This window comes from Schistocerca nitens, chromosome 3, assembly GCF_023898315.1.
Source record: "Schistocerca nitens isolate TAMUIC-IGC-003100 chromosome 3, iqSchNite1.1, whole genome shotgun sequence".
NCBI lineage: Eukaryota > Metazoa > Arthropoda > Insecta > Orthoptera > Acrididae > Schistocerca > Schistocerca nitens.
This window is the reverse complement of record NC_064616.1, coordinates 318,107,267-318,124,198: the sequence shown is the minus strand read 5'-3', so window position 1 is coordinate 318,124,198 and position 16,932 is coordinate 318,107,267. Positions and strand designations below refer to the sequence as shown.

The 16,932-nt window shown below is 41.8% G+C and overlaps 1 long non-coding RNA gene across 1 annotated transcript in view; it reads left to right on the top strand.

The window, feature by feature from the left end:
• Positions 1-16,932, top strand: part of LOC126249585 (uncharacterized) — a 183,783-nt gene that overhangs the window by 109,033 nt on the left and 57,818 nt on the right. Inside the window, exon 2 of the long non-coding RNA XR_007545618.1 lies at positions 11,587-11,660. This is a non-coding gene — a long non-coding RNA (uncharacterized LOC126249585). The remainder of the gene's footprint in view (positions 1-11,586; positions 11,661-16,932) is intronic.

Sequence of the window (16,932 nt, the reverse complement as noted above, 5' to 3'; positions counted from 1 at the left end):
TGTGTGATGTTAGTGTTAAGTGGTTCTAAGTTCTAGGGGACTGATGACCTGAGATGCTAAGTCCCACCGTTCAAAAATGGCTCAAATCGCTCTAGGCACTATGGGACTTAACATCTGAGGTCATCAGCCCCCTAGACTTTGAACTAATTAAACCTAACAATATCACACAACACCCAGTCATCTCGAGGCAGAGAAAATCCCTGACCCTGCCGGGAATCGAAACCGGGAACCCGGGCGTGAGAAGCGAGAACGCTACCGCACGACTACGAGCTGCGGACTGTGGTGTTATATTATAGCGGTATTGTGACTGCAATAAAATTTCACATAATACACTTTCCAATAGATTTACTTCAAGCTCAGTGATCTTCTTCGAAGCATCGTGCTGAGGTGGGAAGTTAGAAGTTGTCTGCACTACGAGTGTTGTTCCTGAATCTACACGTCTTTCACGGCTAATGAGCAGTTCATTGAATATTTCATTTCGCTAGCCTACAACTCACGTAATTCATCGATTCGTTTATTGCAGAGGTCAGTTCACTTATGTTAGATGAAATTTCATTAGACATAGTGTACAGTTTCCCAGTGTTCGCAGACAATATACCACATGCAGCAGAAATTTTAATAAAGTCAGTAGATATTTTACTACATTTAAGCGAACATCGAGTTTTTCGTTTGGTTGACGTCTTAGATGACCAATTAGACAAATGATGACCAATTAGACAACTCAACTGGCATTTTAAGATTTGCGGGTAACACATTTTGTTACACTGACAGCTTAGGTACATGGATGGCATTTCATTGTGTTTTGTTGGAAATTCATTATGTACTTTAATTGAAATTTGATCTACCATAGGTCTGTCATAATTTCTGGCTGACAAACCGGGACATTTCTCTTAAACTGACTAAAAATGAACGTAATTTGGGAAGCAGAAACTGGGACACTTCTCTTCAGCTTAAGAACGCGAAAAACGGGAAAAAATTACTCCTTTTAGTCAGGAGATTGCGAACCGCTGCCGACAGCCGCTCACGGTAGGAGAGAAGTGGCTCACACAAGCAGGGTTGCTGGAAATGCAAAGAGAATCGCATATTTGTTGGACTGTGTCGAGCACTAACATTAAATTCACAATTTCTGTTGATTTTGTTCATCCCAACGTCACATTTTTTACTGCTTCGGAATCATTAAAAAGTTTGGAGCTTCACCTAGAAGTACAGTCCACTGATCTCAAAAACATATGATGTTAATCGGTATGATAGCATGTTACTAATTCTCGATCTGTTACTGATTTACTTGTTTAAAAGAAGTTGACACAAAATGACTATCTTTTTTTGCAGAGTACACGCTAGCTAAATGATCCTTAATGTTTGCCCTTCCCCCATGTGCAACGGAAATATAACACAAATTTCACTTTATAGTCCTTCTTCCTCGTTTTATGAAGAAACATTCTTCCGAATATATCTTTGAACGAACACTTCATCTTTCGCTTTTTGAGTCCACTTGAAACAATGAAACGCTTTAATAATAAACAAACAGCAACACGACTCTTACAGGGAAACAGAGACCTACGTTGCTGCAAAGATTAAGCCGAACTGAGATAAGGGACAATACGGAAAACTCAGCACTTACTGCACAGTAATACTCCTTAAGGGACCAAGATAGCTGCTATAGTAAAAACTTCCATAATTTAGCTTAACAGCTGGAGATCCACGTAAGACTTTGAAGAAAAAGTAGAGTATGATAATATTTCTCTGAAATCCAGGACAAACTGCCGTTCCGAAAGAACTTTTCAGGACACCGACTTCTTTAATATGAAACTGGTACTATCCTCGAAACCCGGGACATCTGGCAACCCTAATCTGACATCTTAGGTGCTAACTGATCCTAGATTCCATAATGTTTAAAAGGCATATGATTTGATATTTCACCGAAATGAGTATCTATTAGATTTGATGTTTCTAAAAATTGCTTTGAGCACTATGGGACTTAACTTCTAGTCCGCATCTCGTGGTCATGCGGTAGCGTTTTCGCTTCCCACGCCCGGGTTTCCGGGTTCGATTCCCGGCGGGGTCAGGGATTTTCTCTGCCTCGTGATTACTGGGTGTTGTGTGCTGTCCTTAGGTTAGTTAGGTTTCAGTAGTTCTAAGTTCTAGGGGACTGATGACCTCAGATGTTAAGTCCCGTAGTGCTAAGAGCCATTTGAACCATTTTGAACTTAACTTCTAAGGTCATCAGTCCCCTAGAACTTAGAACTACTTAAACCTAACTAACCTAAGGACATCACAAACGTCCATGCCCGAGGCAGGATTCGAACTTGCGACCGTAGCGATCGCGCGGTTCCAGACTGTAGCGCCTAGAACCGCTCGGCCACCCCGGCCGGCGATATTTCTAGCATTTCACTTTCTACGTCTGACATTTGACTATCTTTAGTGAATATTTCATTTCGTACTTCAGATTACTCATTAGTAGATATCTGATTTGACAATTCATTAAATTTAGTTGATATTTCAGATGATATTTCAGTTGATATTTCAGTTGATATTTCACTTTTTTTCTGTAACACATGGTACAACATAGCAATTATATCTGGTACTTGACTGGCAGTTGGAGTAATCGTAGAACTCATTATAGTAATACCTGTAGTATTAACCACGTTCGCCAGCCGCGGTGGTCTCGCGGTTCTAGGCGCGCAGTCCGGAACCGTGGACTGCTGCGGTCGCAGGTTCGAATCCTGCCTCGGGCATGGATGTGTGTGATGTCCTTAGGTTAGTTAGGTTTAAGTAGTTCTAAGTTCTAGGGGACTGATGACCACAGCAGTTGAGTCCCATAGTGCTCAGAGCCATTTGAATTAACCACGTTGTCAGCGGCTTCGCCTCGAGCTCGCAATTCATCTTCGCTCACTGAAGCGTTCGTACTGTCTACAAATACGTCATCATACTCTTTCTCGTCAGAACAGATTCAGTATCATGGTGTGTTGCTGGATCTATTTTTCTCCGTTTTACTATCTTCAACATAATAGAATATGACTGAATTCACGCGTCTTAGATGTAACGTAATTTAGAATAAACTCAGAATTCAAATAATTAACTTCTATTTAGCAAGAACGTTCTCGCAGTACAACATGGCTAAGCAGAAACAGTGAAGCAGCCATGCGCCATTACGCGCTCCCGGGACATGAATTCAGCCATCTTGAGCGCCTAATTAGCTGCTATTGTTGGACCACGTTATTATGTAACTGGTTTGTATTGTGAGAACTGCCTGCAATTGACAACACTCTACACATGAACTATTGTAATAGACGATATTTTCCTTATCTGTTTCTGTTCGTTGAGCACAGTGAGCAATAGCTTTTCTTTTGATATCATTTTCCTTGTGGCTCCAATAAAATTTATCGTTGGGGTTTACCATTCACTGTTTCCTCTTTTTAAAATCGGTTGTTCTATTTATCCTCAGTTTCCTCCATTACTGAGGCCGCCAGAAAAATGTATACACATTTTCAAGAATGAGAAGTATTACTTATGTATTTATTTTACATTTAATAACTCATCACACACGTTGTACAACCTTCAGTTTAGCACATGGTTACTTTAAATATTCAAAATGTTCACCGTTGGCGGCTATACACATAACAGAACGACGAGCGGACGCCAGAACTACGTCAGTAAATGTTACAGTGGAGATCGCTGCACATGTCGCTGTAATACCCTGGCGAAGTTCCTCCAGCGTGCGTGTCTTCTACATGTACATCTACATCTATATGGTTACTCTGCAATTCACACTTAAGTGCCTGGCAGAGGGTTCATCGAACCATTTTCATACTTCTCTACCATTCCACTCTCGAATGGCGCGTGGGAAAAAGTAACACCTAAATCTTTCCGTTCGAGCTCTGATTTCTCTTACTTTATTATGGTGATCATTTCTCCCTACGCAGGTGGGTGTCAACAAAATATTTTCGCATTCAGAAGAGAAAGTTGGTGATTGAAATTTCGTAAATAAATCTCGCAGCAAAAAAAAAAAAAAAAAAAAAAACGCCTTTGTTTCAGTGAGTGCCACCCCAACTCACTTATCATATCAGTGGTACTCTCACCACTATTGCGCGATAACACGAAACGGGCTGCCCTTCCTTGTACTTTTTCGATGTCCTCCGACAATCCTACCTGGTAAGATGTCGATAGACGTTATCTTTCACGGTTCCTCACAAGTAAAACTCCATAGGTGGTACATCTGACGACCGTGGAGGGAACTCAATGGGCCTTCTTCGTCCAATCTAATGTCCCGGAAAATGCAATAGTGCAATAACACCAAATATACATACAACATTCACAATAGCTTTCATAGAATCTTGAAGAATGTCCTGTATGAAGGGAACCAGTCTGAGTCTTCCCGTAAAATAAGTTCCCGAGTCACGATAGAATGTCAATTTTTCTGAGACGGGAGACACGAGCATCAGTGAAAAAATTGGCACAATTGTAAATTACATAAAACTTAGATTGCAAAAAGGGAAGAAGCAAGCATTCAGTGAAGAACATTGATCAAATAAATTAAATGCACGTGGTAAAAAAAACGAAGAGGGGTAGAAATCATCCAAGTATCTGTAACACATCCTTTTGTAAAACGAGACAAGTTGTCGAACGTGGATACAGAGTATATGGTCTGTATTACTTCACGACATTTGGGCGCAAACTGGCTCACTGCACACATCGAAGTATTAAGTGAGGATAATCGCCAGATGACAGTACTTTGGAGGCTTATGAAAATTTCATGTTTTGAAATACAGAAGTACGGATACAGTTGATTGATACAAAGTATCTTTAAATGAGAAATAATATTCTGTTATATCTGTCACATCACCTGGTTCATCATCTAACAAATATCCATCTGTTTCAAGAATACTCCAGAAATGGTCAGCGCAAGATGGCGTCAATGTGTAAAAATGTAATTAAAGTAAGTGAACATCTAGCTGTTCAGTGAAATAATGAATTACAACAGATGCATAATCTAGTAACCACCCCTTATATATTACAGGCATTTTCACTATCGTGAAGATATTTTCATATAAACAGAAGTGACTGAAGTAACAAACCGAGTAAATTATAAGTTCATTGTAACTCTGTAGAGGTCTACATGCTTCTTTGGAGCTAGACCAGTGCCAGCAGTACTACGAGATGACCTCAAGTCAAATTAGATCGTCCAGTGCAACAAGACATCCTCACACCCATCACAACCAGCCAACGGGCAACACTACTGACAGTGTTACGAGAATCAAATGGCTCCCTGCTGTTTCTGGTACCTATAAATGCATTGACGACGTCTGCTGCTACAACAATGTGGACTAAAGTGTAAGCTACAAAAATGCTAATTCTTTCAAGAGCAAAAGGAGTACTTAGGCCACATATTGAGTCATAAAGGATTTCAAGCGACATCTCATTCAGTGCGTAGCTGTACTTATATAACAACCAACATATTAAGAAATTTAAACTACAGCAATGTTAAGGCTACCTGAGTAAATTACAAGCATTCGACGGAAGGTAACTTTGTAATAAGATAAGAGATATGTACGTAAATTTTTTGTTGTGTTAATGCTGTTTCTTTAGTTAAGAGCTAAGGACACAGACAGATACAGAGAGAGAGGGGGGGGGGGAAGAGAAAGTGAGAGCAAGAGAGAAAGATGTGAATTACAATCCATTCGTTAGACCGATCCCTGAATATTGTTCGTCGGTCTCGGATCCTTCCAATGCAGGATTAATAGAGGAGATAGATATGGTCCAAAGAAGAGCGGCGAGTTTCGTAAGTCTTCATTTAGTATTGGTGAGCACTTTACGGAGACTTTCACAAAACTCAAGTGGCAGACGCTAGAAGAGATGTGCTGTGTATCATGAAAAGGTTTGTATCACTTCCAAGAGTCAGGCAAAATATTACTTTCTCCCACATACTTTTCGTGTGATGGGCGTGACAAGAAAATAAAATAAATTAGAGCCAAACGGAGGTTTACGTGCAGTCGCTCGTTCGACGTACTATTCACTACAAATATTGTTTCAGCTAACTCATTTCATTTATAAAGTTTTGTGCAATAACCATACCACGTAACTAGAAACGGATATTTGTGTTATAAACTCAAATTTTTCTCTTGTTCGACTGAAGATGATATTAAATTTTATATTTTAAACCGTTTCAATCAATCGTACTGGTTCTTTTGAAAAGAAATTTAGTCGTCAGACTATACAAGGTTTTCACCTATCATGTGCGCCCTAAACTCTCCGCAGATTTCCAAACACGGTTTTCACCATATGACTGTTTTAAAAGGCGAGTATTTTTCCGTACGGTTAACACTCGAAATGTATAATTTTATATATTAAATTGAACTACGTACTTTTTAAGTCCATTCAGTAGTTCGTGAAAAGAGAAGTTCAGTGATATAGTTTATGCTAATATCCGCACCGAAAGATTCGCAAAAACCTGGAAGCTGGTCGAAAAGCGATGCTAAAGTTTGTCGACGCAGTGCAGTTTTCGTCATGTTAGCCTATGTTGACAAGAAAATGGAGCTGAATAAACCTTGTTTTAGAAGATTGTTGTCTGACTTTCATCACAGGATCCTGGTTTCTCATGCTATCGAATACGCTAAAAATTACGTTGTTCCATTTTAAAGGTAGATAATTGCTTTTATATATCTGTAAATAGAAACACTTTGAGTGGTCAGAATGTAGAAAAATTTGCAGGCCTCCTTACGTACCACCATTTGGAGGAAACCGTGTTTTATATCTGCAACCGTCGCAGGTATTTTGATCTGTTCACGTTAGGTGGGCCACCCTGTGTAAATGGTTTCATTTTAGTACGTAAGCGTGTGATTGTTCAATTGCAAGTGTTTGAAAATGATAGAGTTTGAGTTAAGTATTGAAAAACATTCTACACTCTGATAATAGTGTTTCAGTAGTTTAAAGTCATAGTATTCACATGGCGTAATCGTTACATTAAATCTCAACTGTGACTGAAATAAATTATCAGCTAAAACTTTCCCACAGTTGCCATATCTCTCCACAGGTATTGTCTAGCATTATATAACACACATTTTAGTGCAGGCGTTGATACCAACGTCATGGAGCGCCATAACTAATCATCGTCGTTTACTTTCAGTTCGTGGGACGCTACGGGTTGTGTGTGGAATTAAGCAATGGAAGCCTCTCACCTCCCCCCATTCTCTCCCCTTTTCCCAAATGAGAAGACATTTCTAGAAACAGCTTCCCGTGCCCAATTTACAAGCTCACACAGCCATAATCTGTATACTTGAGTTTACAATCGTAGTGCCACGTGAAATACTGTTAATGTCGAATGCACACTTCCACATCATACCGTGTAAAATATGGCGTTGTCGAAGTTGTGAGAGTTCGTTGTTGATATAGATCTTACATAACACATGAATTCTAGCATTTTCAGACCAATGCGTTTCAAATGATGTAACAAATTACGTCGCTACACGCTCGCCCTGGATCCGCAGCTGAATCAGGGGATGTTTGGTATAACCTCTCCTCCTCTTACCAACCATATACTACTAAGAAAATTTACTTCCACTTATAGAATTTGAACCGACTGCCTCCATTTTGTGGTGCAGCGCGTTATGACGAGTTAGAAAACCCGACCACAATCTAGGTGGCAAACACTACTCGAACACATAAAGGATTGTTTGCACAGTAAGGAATGATATACACTGTATCTGAAGTGTGCGGAGAGTATTCTGTGGATTTATAATCAGGTATAGAATTTACATAACATTTGTATACTTTAATTCGATTGACAGGGAAATATCATTCAACAACTCAAAAGATTTTGGAGCTGACAACAAATAAGGGGTAATCTTAAAAAACAAACAGTAACAAATACAAAATGCAAAATTAAATTTTTAGGTGTAACCTACAAGGCTTTTGAAATACGAACTGGTGTAAGACAGTGAGATGGATTCTCCCCACTGCTGATAAGCTGTGTACTAGCAAGAGTAAGCAGTAAATGGAGGAAGAGAACAGAAGAAGAAATAATTAAAAATAATTGGGAGAAATGGGGATAATTTGAGTACTGATCGTTTGGCTTTTGTGGACGACATTGCTGTCATAGCCGAATCCATAGAAGATGCAACAACGCAAATAAATCTCCTACAAGACAGCTTGAAAAGCAGGCCTATGTATAACTTTTGGAGAAACAGTGTATATGACATATGTGAAGGAGGCGCCGTAATACATGGAAACTGATAGTGAAAGAATACAAAAATGCTACAAAATTTAAATATCTGGGTAAAGTAATACATCCAAAAGCTTTGGACAAAGAAGCTAGCTTACAAGGGAAAGGAGATGGCTTTTCAATTAATAAAAAAACCTATATAACAAGAAATCTATTTCCGCAAATGCAAAACCCCGGCACTACAGCACTTTAATTACACCAGAATGTCTTTATGGTTCAGAATGCCTTTCATTAAATACAGACTAAATTTTTTGTGAAACGTAATTGAACGAAAGGATAATTATCAGGAAAATCTTGGAGTCAAAATATGAAGACGGGAAACTGAATGAAAAACTAGAATGAATATTAGACACAATGAGGAAGAGAAGAGTTGTATTCTATGAACACCTAAAGAAGCTTGACGAACAAAGAATATTAAAAAGAATTTTTAACATTTTTGACAGGAATCCGCTAACATCAATGGCGTGGATTAAAGAAGTTATAGCAGACCTGAGCGAATTGGAAACAACGGAGGAAGAAGTAGGAGAAAGAGAAAAGTTGAGAGAAAAAGTAAAAAGTTTGGAGAAAAAGACAGGCGCATTATGAACAGAAGAAAGAAGAGAAAAACATAGACAGAGAATGAAAAGCTACTGGAAATAAAGAAAGGAGATAAGAAAGAAGACAAGTTATTTCTTGTGGTCCTTAGTAGGCCTTACCAATATTAAATAATAAAATAGTAGATCAAATGCGTGCAAGCTTGTAGCACATACAATAACATCATTGGCTTTCGCTGCTATATCACCGATTGCTCTGCTAGTAATAGCTCTTTAATTTTAACAGAGCTGTTATACCAATTAAAGCATTTATAAATTCGTAACCCAGTATAAAAACCAGTTTATTCAGCATCTTGTAGCGTTATAGTTCATTTCTCTTTCTGAAACATGAAGCTACAAACAAGTATTTTTCGTTATACGTTATTTATCACTCGTTTACTTTCTCTTGCACCTGGAAACTTTCTGAAAATATTATCTGTTGTCAATTAGAGCAATAATTTTTTCGTTCTCTTTATCTCAGTGTACAACTCTGTAAAGTACTACAGAACGGATGTACATACTTTATTACTTTCTTATTAAACTAAAAGCTGTTTGAAACTTTAATATATAAATCAAGAAATCATAAGCTTCAGTTAAACCGAATCGTGTAATTTCAATCTGATGAAATAACTATTTGACTAAGTGAGCTTTTGACTTTAATTTAGCAAAATTACGGCTACACAGTTTTCGTCTATCTTCTACTTTGAGCTGGGTATTATCTTGTATCCTTGTAGACTGGCAAAACTTGGTTCTACAGTGATACTTTCACTATTTCTTTTGAATTACTACTGCACTTCTCTTGCACAGAAAAGACACACGACTGGCAGAACATAACACGAGGCAGACAGCATTAAAGGAAAAGCAGAATTATTACTTATAATGAAACTGCTTCTTTATTCATGCGATGAAAACAAAGGCTGCAGCTAATACAGTAGCCATTTGTTTGACCACTAACGCAAATCTCTATTTCAAATAACTCTTCTATTAATTCTTAAAATCAGGCAACAATTATTTCCACCCACGATAATGTAGTTAACCACACATTACACAACTTCCTGAGCAAAACATTGGATCCAATACAAATACATAATACCTCCGTATTCCCTGACAGACAGAACATAAATGACACACACATACGTATTTTCTTACAATTCTTTTTCAATTGACATAATTTTTATTTTGCTTAATATTTATAATCCAAGTCCTATGGCCTATTTTAAATAACGGATACATAAATTTACACGAAATTTTGGCGTTGTCTTTTCATATTTCATATACTGTGGCAAAATTTTTGACGTAATGAATGACGTCGTAAGTTCCATAAGGTGTTCCGCGAATGATGCTGTTTTATACAAATGAGCCGCAAACACTACACAATTATAACAAAATTCAGGACGATCTGGAAAGGATCGACGCTTGGGACAGGGATTGACAATTGACCCCCAGTATAAAAAAAAGTAAAGCACTGTGAATAAATAGCCAGAAAGACGCTGACTACACGACTGCAGAACAATCGCTGGAAGATGTCACATCTCCAAAATGTCACGGAGTATGAGTACGGAGCGATATAAAGCGGAACGACCACATAAAACTAATCGACGGTAAGAATTCTCAGAAAGTGTAGTGTACCCACAAAGAAGGTAACTTACAAAACCCTCGTTCGAATAGTACTTGCATATTGTTCGTCAGTCTCGGACCTGTACGAGATACGACTGATAGAGGAAAGAGAAGATCCAAAGAAGAGCAGAGCATTTCGTTACAGGTTCATTCAGTAAGCGCGAAAGTGTCACAGAAATGATCAGTCAGCTCCAGTGATACACTACAAGAGAGGCGTTCTACATAATGGTGTAATTTACTGTTGAAATTCCGAGAGTGTTCGTTCCTACAGGAGTCAACCAATATACAGTATTACTCACATCTATGTATATCGATGCAATGTTCCTTCGGACATGGGCGCATCGTTCTTCTTAACAATACAGGCACTGCGATATTGTAGTTATCCGCCGATACCAAGCAGCGACTTTCAATTAAAATGTCCCCTGTACGCGAATTACCTAATGTGTGTACGAGTACATATCATGACGCAGGAACATCGAAGTATGGAAGTTTGGTTCTGACCGTGGGCTGTGCACAGATAGCCAAACGGTCAAGGTGACCGCTCGCATAAAGCGGGAAATTCGGATTGAGTCCCGATCCAGCATAAATTTTCATTGTCATCATTTCCCTACACAGCTGATGGTTTTTCGTATTCGCAACTGCGAATACATTTCATATATTTCACGTAGAACACGTAAATCTTTCCGTGTGATCTCTGATTTCTGTTATTTTATTATGATCATAATTATTCCTTTTCGAGGCACCATGATTAGTTGCAGTGATACTCGTGTCTGGGCCAAGATTAGAAAAAAATGACGATACTCTAATACTGTACAGATTTCTAGTCTGTCCTCTTAGCCAGTTGCACCAACGCCGCTTGTCGACGGCTGGCCTCTCGTATAATATTCAACAAGCCCCTGAAATTTCGAACCTCGATTGCCCGAAAACGCTTGAGAACCTGATCGCACTATACCAGAATTCGTTACATCTGAATATGTACTACAATAGTGCGAAAGCTGAGCAAAATCTGTAGTCCATTGGGTGATTGCTTCCCTTGTGAGGCATGTCGGATGCCTGTCGAATTTGGGGCCCGACACATGTAAGAAAATTATTACAACCACGTTTAAAAACTAAATTACCAATGCACTGTGTTGAAATATTGTCGGGTGTGTGTAACAAGGCATGCTTTGTGTGTTGCAGGTGTGCGGGTGCTGCACAGCAGCATGTGGGTTGGCGCCGAGTGCGTCGCCCAAGGCGTCCTCAGTGCTGGCGAGGTAGGCATAACAACGCCCTTACAGTCTTCTCTTGTATCGTATAATCTGCCATCAGACTATGCTTCCTGCGTGTCAATAACTATCTAAACTGCTCAAATAAGTTGTATACCACTTGCATACAGAAATAAGGCAAATAATTGTGGCCACATGCAGAGATTCTGCGTGGCATGAAATCGACAAGTCCTTGGATGGCTTTCCGCAGGTATGTAGCACCAGATGTCTACGCATGGATCAAGTTGAGAGGTGCCGGTGCTAGCAATGTATCTAACACTAAATTTTTCTAGAATCTTCATATGAAAATGATGTTCTAAGCCCCCCCCCCTCCTTTCCTAACTCCGACTTTTGCTGTTGCGCATGGATTAAGATGAAACGCGAACTGACTCTAATCGACCCCGCAAGTGGAGTAGAAAAGAGTTTGGCACCTGCAATAATTTAGTTTGATAGAAATTAATTTGATAAATAAGTTTCATTAACGTCGTGAGAAATGAAAGGGTTGCTCTACCGATCTACAGAATGAAAGTTCTGTCCAAAATAACAATTTGATTTATTATGACTAAACTCAAAATAATAAACACAACACATGAAATATTTACAATACGTCAAATTGAATACTCAAATAAATGCTGTGAAGGTGAAGTTTTCCGTAAACTAGCTTGTGACGTTTATGACCAAGTGGTATGTGGAGCCAATTCCTTGCAACTCAAATCTTAAGAGAAACACCCACCCAACCCAACATTAATTGCTGCTACAGTAGTGAGAACTCAGACAATGAACACCCAAGACAGTACCACGTAAGAAAAGATGGGAACAGGCGTGCTCTGCTGAGCTCTGATTATCACAGAGCAAAATTCCCTAATTTGCCGGTGCTGCGGACATACATTACCAAGCTGTCTTCTTAACTGCAAGGACACGATCTGGCGTACCGGAAGCGATGACTGGTTGCTTCGACATCCAGTCGTGGTGATGATAATGTCGCGAGTTTAGCCCGAAACTAATTATCCTGATCATGTTGTTCCAGACTAAAGACTTCCTATCAATACAAATGCGCCTCTGAGGGAGACGAAGAAGGCTCGCTACACAATCACTGATGGTACAGTGAGTGATTTTAACAAGCAAAGTCACACAGTAACTCCGATACAGACAACTTTAGCCAAAACTGCTCAGGACGGACAACATAGGCCGCTTATTCACAGAACGCTCAATTGCCAACTGTACTCGGAAAGTTACGTTGAAGTCGAAACTTCAGCAACTTCGTCAAACAGTTACAGTTAAATGGAAGTATATTAGACAGCCAACGGAAGGCAGGCTGTCCAGAGCAGCGAGAGCTCAGTCTTGTAACCTACTCCGACCGAAAGGGGGGAGCCGATCCTCTCAAGAGCACCCGTACAAGCCGAACACCGAACATTCCCGCCCCATGACAGTGGCCATGGTTAAACGTTCCAATCAGCAACTCGAAAACCGGCGGAAAACTCCACTGTATTGCCGACGGACTACTATTCCACCAATGGAGATACTTGGCGCCAATTTCTGCGCCGATTTTGCTACGTCACGGAGCTATCCCCTGAGCAAGCCAATCACAGTTACGATTTTGCAGAAAACGCGGGAATATGCCCGCCAAGACTGCCTGGGAACACAAGTCATTCCCACGCCTCACTGGTAGCCCGCCAGGAAGTGTTTTCACTAAGTTTCTACGAAGTAACGGAATCTCTAGCCCAGCCGCTCCGTCAGGCCCCTGTGGGCGTGTCGGTCCCGTTCTCATGACAATGTCGGCGTCTGGGAAGCATCCACTCGACTCTCTCACACCCGTCAGCTTAACCCTTTCAAGATCAGCAGAACCCGCCTGTCACCGGAACGCCCGGGTGACGAGACGCTGCGTGGGAAGTCCGCGTGTGAAGGAATAGCAACTTTTCACTGCATGCAATTAGAGAGGAAAATCAAATTACTCAGAGTAAGATAGAAATATGAAAGTGGGCTCATGCCACCTCTCAAAGTAATTCCCGTAAATTACGAACCTGTGGTCTGTTCTCACCCTGTAAGATGCCATTGATGTCGAGGAAGACATCAGCACAAAGCAATGTAGGTGGTCCACAATAAAATTCACATAGTCCGCCTCTGTCATTGTGCCTTCGAAAACTACCGTAAGTCCCATGACAGCCCAGGTGAATATTCCCCATAACGTAACACTGTTCGCACAGGCCCACGTCTGCTGCATGGTGCATCTTTTGAGAAGCTGTTCGCCTGGATGACGTTGTATCCGGACCCAACTATCTATCTGGTACAACAAACAACGTTATTCATCTAACCAGGCTACACATTTCCATTGATTGAATGGTTAATATCGATGATTCCGTGCCCACTGTAATCATAATTGACAATGTCGTTGGTCAACACTGGAACACGTACAATTGTCTGCAGTGGAGCTTCAGTTCAACAATGTGCACTGAAAGGTGTGCTCTGAAACGTGGCTGCACCAGCATTCTATTCTGCCCTCTGATCTGCCACATATCGTCGTTCTGCTAAACAGAGCGGACAAACCTACCACTTCCACATTCTGTAACGAGGTGCGGACATCCAGCAGCTTGCCACCCACCTCACTTCAGTCATTTCACCGTCCTTCAACCACTTTCCTTAGGTTCTCAGAACAGTAGCATATGAACAACCGACCGTTTATGCCTTTTTCGAGGCGTTTTTTCCCAGGTGGCAGTCCATAACAATCTGCCCCTTATCAAAGTAGCTTATGTCAGTGGATTTCCCGTTTTCAGCCACTATCATCCCTAGATCGAGTCCCAATTCCTCTCTGCTCGCTTACGAACTTTCGTTAGAGCTTTACATGCTCGCAGTCCCTCCATGTGACATTCAGTCTCTCAGTGAGCTGTGGTCAGAAGGTTCTCCCCAACCATCGTATATGCGAAAGTGTGCGCACTTAGATGCAAATGAAGCAGGAACTGAAAGTACAAGCCATGTTGTTCTGGTCTTCAGTCGAAGACTGATCCGTTGCAGCTATCCATGCTAGTCCATCCTATGCAACTCTCTTCATATCTGCATAACTGCTGCAACCAGCATCCATTTCTCTTGTTTACCGTAGTCAAACCTTGGTATACTTCCAAAGTTTTACCTTCCACCCTTCCCTCTATTAATAAATTGACAATTCCTTCAAGCCTCAGGATGCGTCCTATCAACCGATTCATTATTTTAGTCTACGTGTGGCACAAATTTATTTACGACCCAATTCAATTCACGACAATCTATCCGATCTACCTTCGTAATATTCTACATTCTTCTGTACCACACCATTTCGAAGGCTATTCTCTTCTTGTCTCAACTACACTCCTGGAAATTGAAATAAGAACACCGTGAATTCATTGTCCCGGGAAGGGGAAACTTTATTGACACATTCCTGGGGTCAGATACATCACATGATCACACTGACAGAACCACAGGCACATAGACACAGGCAACAGAGCATGCACAATGTCGGCACTAGTACAGTGTATATCCACCTTTCGCAGCAATGCAGGCTGCTATTCTCCCATGGAGACGATCGTAGAGATGCTGGATGTAGTCCTGTGGAACGGCTTGCCATGCCATTTCCACCTGGCGCCTCAGTTGGACCAGCGTTCGTGCTGGACGTGCAGACCGCGTGAGACGACGCTTCATCCAGTCCCAAACATGCTCAATGGGGGACAGATCCGGAGATCTTGCTGGCCAGGGTAGTTGACTTACACCTTCTAGAGCACGTTGGGTGGCACGGGATACATGCGGACGTGCATTGTCCTGTTGGAACAGCAAGTTCCCTTGCCGGTCTAGGAATGGTAGAACGATGGGTTCGATGACGGTTTGGATGTACCGTGCACTATTCAGTGTCCCCTCGACGATCACCAGTGGTGTACGGCCAGTGTAGGAGATCGCTCCCCACACCATGATGCCGGATGTTGGCCCTGTGTGCCTCGGTCGTATGCAGTCCTGATTGTGGCGCTCACCTGCACGGCGCCAAACACGCATACGACCATCATTGGCACCAAGGCAGAAGCGACTCTCATCGCTGAAGACGACACGTCTCCATTCGTCCCTCCATTCACGCCTGTCGCGACACCACTGGAGGCGGGCTGCACGATGTTGGGGCGTGAGCGGAAGACGGCCTAAAGGTGTGCGGGACCGTAGCCCAGCTTCATGGAGACGGTTGCGAATGGTCCTCGCCGATACCCCAGGAGCAACAGTGTCCCTAATTTGCTGGGAAGTGGCGGTGCGGTCCCCTACGGCACTGCGTAGGATCCTACGGTCTTGGCGTGCATCCGTGCGTCGCTGCGGTCCGGTCCCAGGTCGACGGGCACGTGCACCTTCCGCCGACCACTGGCGACAACATCGATGTACTGTGGAGACCTCACGCCCCACGTGTTGAGCAATTCGGCGGTACGTCCACCCGGCCTCCCGCATGCCCACTATACGCCCTCGCTCAAAGTCCGTCAACTGCACATACGGTTCACGTCCACGCTGTCGCGGCATGCTACCAGTGTTAAAGACTGCGATGGAGCTCCGTATGCCACGGCAAACTGGCTGACACTGACGGCGGCGGTGCACAAACGCCGCGCAGCTAGCGCCATTCGACGGCCAACACCGCGGTTCCTGGTGTGTCCGCTGTGCCGTGCGTGTGATCATTGCTTGTACAGCCCTCTCGCAGTGTCCGGAGCAAGTATGGTGGGTCTGACACACCGGTGTCAATGTGTTCTTTTTTCCATTTCCAGGAGTGTATTTATCGTTCACTTACACTTATAATCGATGTTAATAAATTTCACTTTTTGAGAACCTTTGAGGTGCCTCTTACGTGAGGAAGACATTTTTACCAGTTTCAATAAATTATGGTCTGTTATTGATGTATTCACGATTGTTAGGAAGTGCTGTAATCCGTAGCCGGCCATGAGTCGGAGAGCATTTCCCACGCTGGCTGACTAGGTGACGAAGCGACCATATGTCGTGCGTAGTGGGGTGGGGCTCGGCGCTGGACGGTAACAACAATCGTCAGCCTGGGAAATATACATGACGGGAAGTACCGCCATCTTGGCACCAAAGTCACCGATTTTGTTTATTTATATTTAATAATTAAGTCATTTATGACAACATGAATACTAGGAGGAGCCTCTGGATGTTTAAAACTATTTATCATAATTTTGCCACGTTAAAATTCACACCAGTTCATTAACAAATGCATATCTTAATAAGTACGAACTTGATCGGAAATCCACGAACTGTGACGAAACTAGTAAGAGATACGAAC